Source organism: Silene latifolia, chromosome Y (genome assembly GCF_048544455.1).
Source record: "Silene latifolia isolate original U9 population chromosome Y, ASM4854445v1, whole genome shotgun sequence".
NCBI classification, from domain to species: domain Eukaryota; kingdom Viridiplantae; phylum Streptophyta; class Magnoliopsida; order Caryophyllales; family Caryophyllaceae; genus Silene; species Silene latifolia.
In genome coordinates this window covers 362,544,242-362,550,566 of record NC_133538.1, presented here as the reverse complement: position 1 = coordinate 362,550,566, position 6,325 = coordinate 362,544,242, and the positions used below count along the sequence as shown (strand labels likewise).

Genomic DNA, 6,325 nt, shown 5'->3' with positions numbered 1-6,325 from the left:
CTACTTAGGAAGTCGGTGAAACCTTCTTTTTCATTTTGGGTAAGAACCTCTAAGGTGCGCATGTTGACTTGGATTTCAGCATTATCCGCGTATTGCTTGGCGAATTTAATTGCGGCATCGTCCCAGGTAGCGATCATCTTATTGTCTAGAGAATAGATCCATTGTTTTGGGATGGTGTCAAGAGATGAAGGAAAGATCCTTAAGAACATCTTGGGTTTAATGGCTTTGATAGACATATAATCCTTAAAAGCACGGATATAGTTCAAAGGATTTTCATGCCCCTTGAATTTAGGGATATCCGGCATGTTGAAGTTGGTTGGAAACTTGGAACTCACGGCTTCATATTTGCGATTATTTTCCCTATAAATGTCATCCCCTTTGAGATACATAAAATGTCCCTCCAAGTATTGGAGTCGTTTCTCAGCTGTAGTCATACCTATGGGAGGGTTTTCGTCCCCGAAGTTATTCACAAATTCATCAGACACTTCACTTTCTCGAGGAGGCATCCTCGTTTCCACGGCTTATATTCGGCCTTCGATTGTGTCAAGGCGATCATACACTTGGTCTTGAGTGACTTGGAGACGAGCTAGTGAGGCTAGGATTTGATCATTACCATTCTGGAGTTGGTTGAAGTTCACGTCGCTTGTTTCAGGCATCTTGGAAACTGGATAAGAGATCGACGACGAATCAAAACACGATCGACCATTCTAGCACACTTACTCGAAAAAAAGAAATGTTTTGACTCATGAAGTGAGAGTGTGCCACTTGTGTCAAGTGAGTTTTGAGGAAATGACAAAGTTTGAAAATGTTAGTCCTAGTCAACTTTTAGTGTAGTTGTAGGAGTGGACTCGAAGTGAGGTTTTGAAATGGGTTTTGAGGCCCGAATTTTGACTCGACAATTGGACAGAGTTTCGACTGGTTTTGCGCTGATATTAGGCCTATGTTTTTAAAAATTTTACATTTTAAGAGGGATTTTGATTTTACAAAAATTGTCATGGTTTTGTTTAGAAATGGTGATCACATATGGTACAAACATTATACAAGCATTATAACAGGATGTTGAGTGCATTTAGAAGGGTTTTGGCTTTAAAGGGTGGGTTGCCATACCGAACAATCAAACCCGAGGTCTGTGGAGAGGCTCGTACTGACCAAGAGTAAGGACGATTCCTAGTCCATTTCCTCAAGTAGTGAAAGTCCTTGATACAAACAAGAGTAAGTACCATGGTATGGATGACGCAAATCGCAATCCATCCTTAGGCCCAAATAAGAATTAGGATCGTTTAGACGGGACGATTGGTCGAATGGGTTGGGTTGGGCCTAGGAAGGCCGAATAAATGATCTAAGAAGACCGAGTTATGAAAAACGACGATTGTCTTGTACAAACTATTCCCTAACCTTGTTCAAGTTTCACCCTTTTGGCTACACGTAAGTATATTATTTCCAGCGGAGTCGCCAAACAGTGGACGCGGGCCCACGGGGGCGAAAAGCGAAGCAAGCTTTTCATTCTTTTGGTTTGTTTGCATTTGTGGAGTCGCCACCAATTTATTGTGGAAAATTGAAAACCGTTAGAATACCTCGTGCCATGTCAAGACACAAATTAGTGACATAGACACCAAGAACTCGTTACCCTTAGCATTCTATGTCTAGAATTACTCTCGTGGATGCCAATGAACACGGATATTCACAGAGATCTGGAGTAAGGGATGAGGGTACGTATTAGGAAGCTCTTTTGATCGAACACCTAATCTCGCCCGCCTCGATAGTGGCCTCTACTAATGATTAGGGAAATTGTCTATACTCGATATATTGTCGATTATATGCATGCAATGCAACATCCAATAAATTAATCCTAGCATGTGAGAATTAACTAAGTCGGTTAGCACGTAATTTAACATACAATTAATGTCAAAGTAGGGATTTAGATCGATTGCGTGTGAACATACAAAGAATAAAAGAAATACAATAATAATACAATAGAGAGAAAATTACAATAATTACATCAGATTTAGTTATTTATGTCGAAAATACATTTAAAACGGATAATTTGGGGAAAAGAAAGAATAAATGAATAAACGAACAGAAATTAGGTGATAATACGAGTAATAGTTAATTAAACACGTAATTAATAAACTAGGTCAAAGCAGAAACGGGAGTTCAGGGACAGAAATCAACCGGGAACAGGCGCAGCCGAGCTGCGTCCCTTGGAAGAGGCGCAGCAGTCGCTGCGTCTGTTCCTGGGTTGAGTTCTGGCTGTGAAGCCGGAACCGGAACTGCGGCAGCCTCACGAAGAGATGCAGCAGGTGCTGCGTCCCTTCGAAGAGGCGCAGCAGTTGCTGCGTCCTTTCTCGACGGTTGTCTTCTGATAATCCGTAACAAGGGTTTGAAATAAGGTTTTACAAATTGGTTTTAAGCATATTTTCGACATAAATCTTACAATAATGATTACAAAAATAAAGAACAATAATTAAAAGAGGATTTACACCCTCAGACTTACATGTTTGACGAAACGAGATGAACTAAGTTAACATTTAGTGATGCTCAACTCGAATATAGAGGAAAGTGCCCTCTAGGAGGAAAACGAATAAGATTGATTAAAGTTGATTGACATGTAGAGTTGGTCAAATTGGCCGGTCATGCAAAACGAGGCTGGTACTCAGAAGGATCCGAGCTTACGTGGTCGAAAGTTCAATCACGTAGACGCCAAAAAGTAAGAACGTGGTCAAGAATGCAAAGGCAGAAGATAAGGGCGGACACTCGCGTGAGAAATATGTGAGACCGAAGGTCTCTATTTATACTAATCACACGGAGGGAGTAGGGTTTTTGGAGAAACTTTGGAAGTGAATCTCAAAAAGATACGGAAAATACGCAGAAAAGGACTGAGGAAGAGGCGCATCAGAAGCTGCGTCCCTTGGAAGAGGCGCAGCACCTGCTGCGTCTTTTCCTCAGTGGTTTCCTCCTGCGGAAGAAAGATTTCCACGTTTCTATTATAGAATAGCGGATTAATCTCGTTTCCTTAATATTTTGTGTGAATATTACGGGAGATATTTTACCAAAGATTAAAAGATTGGAAAATATGGAATAGGAATATCCGGAACATTCCGGAACATTCTGACTCGGTTATTAGAAACTGAAGTTGGTTTTTTGACCCGGACTCCAAATGTACTCTAATTACTGCCAAAACAACCGTGTCGGCGCGTAGATGACAATTAAGAGGTAGACACAAGTGTTTGAGCGATCACTTGACGATAAACTTACGAACTGTCACAAATCGTTCCGTATACCAAACATGCGGTCCAATCATCACCGGGTGGTTTGCGGGAGGTGCAGAACTGAGGTATCTACAAACACAAGGCAGAGAAAGTGGTGGAGGAGTAGCCTGTTCCATGGTCTCATCGTCAAGTGCAGAAGTAAGGCCACTAAGGATGGTATAACGTTGGACCGGAGGGTGACATGGTCCAACCATCTCCAAATGTAAGGTCTCGGGTAACTTCTCATCGGCAGGGAGCTCCATAGACCACTCCCTATCCACCTTCCATGAATAGGTACCCTTCTCCTTCCCATCCACAATCTATGGGATAACTGACTGGAATTCGCTGGCTTTAGCATTTTACAAGAAGTACTTCTCTGCCTCGAAGACTAATGCCATTAGAGCTCAGATCACGAGCTTTAAACAGGGCCCTGATGAGAACTTTCATGAGGCATGGGTCCGTTTCAAGAAGTTGGTGCGAACCATTCCGCACCATGGGTTCGAAAAATGGAGTATATGCAATCAGTTCTACAATGGGCTGTATGACAATCAGAGGGCTATCTTGGATGCTGCAGCTAGTGGCTGATTTGTTGAGAATATGGGAGAGACTAAGGGGTGGAAGATCATTGATGACTTAGCCACCCACAAAGCTGAGTATGGGAATTCCAGAGGGAATCAAAGGAGGAGTGCTGAATCTCCTTCTGTAGCTGCATCAGAGGCTCTCACGGCGAGATTCGATAAGTATGAGTTGGGAGGAGCCTCGAAAGGAGGAATCTACGATGTGAATGCTGTTTCAGACGGTCCTTTCGTCTGTAAGAGATGTGGAGGAGAGGGACATGTTTTAGATAAATGTCCACATTCTTATGAGTCTTGTGCTGCCTTTCAACATTACAGGCAGACAAACACCTATTATGAGCCGAACATCCACCCCAATTTGAGGTGGAGTAGTCAAAATGTGCTCAATCCTACTCCTCCTCCGCACCAGCAGCAGCCGTATGTCCCTCCACACAAGAATCAACAAGGCTTTCAGAAGCCTCCTTCTTTCACTCCTTCTAATCAAGGTGCATCATCTTCCGGTGGGGTGAGTGAAATAAGTGAGATAAAGTCTATGTTGCAATCCATTACAAAGCAGTTTCAGCTGAGTGATCAACAGAAGGATGCGTCCATTAAGGTACTTGAGACTCAAGTTGCCCAACTAGCCGCGAATCAATCCTCGAGAAAGCAGGGTCATTTACCGACTCAAAATGAGAAGAATCCACATGAGACGGTAAATCTGATAAATTTGAGAAGCGGTCTTTCTTATGAGGGACCGAAAGTGTTGAAATCAGACCCGAGGAAGGCTAAAACTGATGGTGAACAGTGTTCTGTCGAATAAAATAAGCCCACGGCAAAGCAAGTGCTCGATCGACTAATTATAGGTGGTCGATCGAGCAGAAATGGAGACGAAAGTGCTCGATCGAGTGGTTTTTCCAGTCGATCGAGTGAACAGGAAGAGGTGACTGGTCGATCGAGTAGTTTAAGTCCTCGATCGAGTGAAGCAGAAAATGGAGTTGCTCGATCGAGTGAAAATATCACTCGATCGAGTGAAATTGACGAAGATTCTACTCGATCGAATGGGTATGTTGGTCGATCGAGTAGTTTTGATGACGAGAAGCTTGTTCGTGAGCCTGCTAGTGCTCGATTATGCGAGGAATCACCAGAAAGACCTCGTTCGAGAGGTAAGAAGCGTCCAAAGGATACAGAACTTGCACCGGAAGATACATTGGAAGCGAGAAACAAGGGACTCGAGATACCCATCACGGTTCCCTTTCCGAGGCGGCTGCAGGATACAAATGCCAATCAACAATTCGGCAAATTTGTCAAACTTTTGAAAAGCTTGGAAGTCACTGTGCCGTTCACTGAGTTGCTGACAAAGGTACCCTCTTATCTTAAGTTTATGAAAGAAATTTTATCGCGTAAGAGGACTATTAGTGATAGTGAGACCGTAGCTTTGACTGAGGTGGGGTCGGCCCTATTTCAAAATAAGTTACCTCTTAAGCAGTCAGACCCGGGTAGTTTTTCGATCCCTTGTTATATCGGTATCCATTTGTTTGATAACGCGTTATACGATCTAGGCGCTAGCGTGAGTGTCTTACCGTTATCTCTAGCTAAGAGATTTGGTTTGACAAAGCTGAGTTGCACCAACATGACTGTCCAGATGGCCGACCGTAGCTTATCACGGCCATTAGGTGTAGTAGAAGACGTACCTGTTCAGATCGGGAAGTTCTTTATTCCCGTTGATTTTGTTGTCTTAGACATCCCCGAAGATGCACACACCCCTATCATTTTAGGGAGACCATTTTTGTCTCACGCCCGTGCGATTATAGACGACGGGGAAGACTTTGACCTTTCGGGTAGGGGACGAGGAGCCGATTTTTCATCGTCTAAGTTCGGAGAGCTCCCATGCAAGCTCGGCCTTGCAATGCTCTCTCTTCTATTGATCCTATTATTGACACTCCAGATGAAAATTTGGAGAATTGTGCTGCTATTGTTAACCCTCCGCCTGAGACTGAGAGCAAAAAGGAGGAAAGTTCGTCTGTTTTTCTGCTTTGCAGTGGATGAAAGCAATGAAAGAGTCAAAGGAAATGGTGTAATTAAAGTCGATCGATTGGAGATGATGACGCTACTACCTGGTGGTGATAAAGGAGCAAGGACGAGGAAGGTTCGTGCTTATGTGGATGCGAACTACTCCCCTCCTACCGTTTCAAATGATAATTCATGCTCATGGAAGTTGAAGAGGACATCAATATTCTTTGAGATGACGTCCTCCGGTCGGGGAGCCCTCCAAGGGGCCACCAATTGCATTGGAAATTGAGCGGGGAAATGCCTCATGTAACACTTTGTAATAGATAATTTTTAAATTTTCCGTTGAATTTGTTTCATTGCTTTTAATTAGGACAATTAGTTTTAGACAGTTTTTAGCGTAGATTTAAGACTATAGACTGTTCTTATGCGTATTTGGTATTTTGGAAAAATTTTGCAAGTGTTTTTATGCAGGTTTGGGGAAGTTTTACGCACTCCAAGGAAGAAATGACGAAA

General features: G+C 43.0%; 1 non-coding gene across 1 annotated transcript; it reads right to left on the bottom strand.

The window, feature by feature from the left end:
- Positions 1 to 3,641: 3,641 nt before the first annotated feature.
- LOC141636358 (small nucleolar RNA R71) lies at positions 3,642 to 3,748 on the bottom strand. Its single transcript, XR_012540977.1, has one exon. It is a non-coding gene; the product is annotated as a small nucleolar RNA R71 (small nucleolar RNA).
- Between the last annotated feature and the right edge of the window lie 2,577 nt (positions 3,749 to 6,325).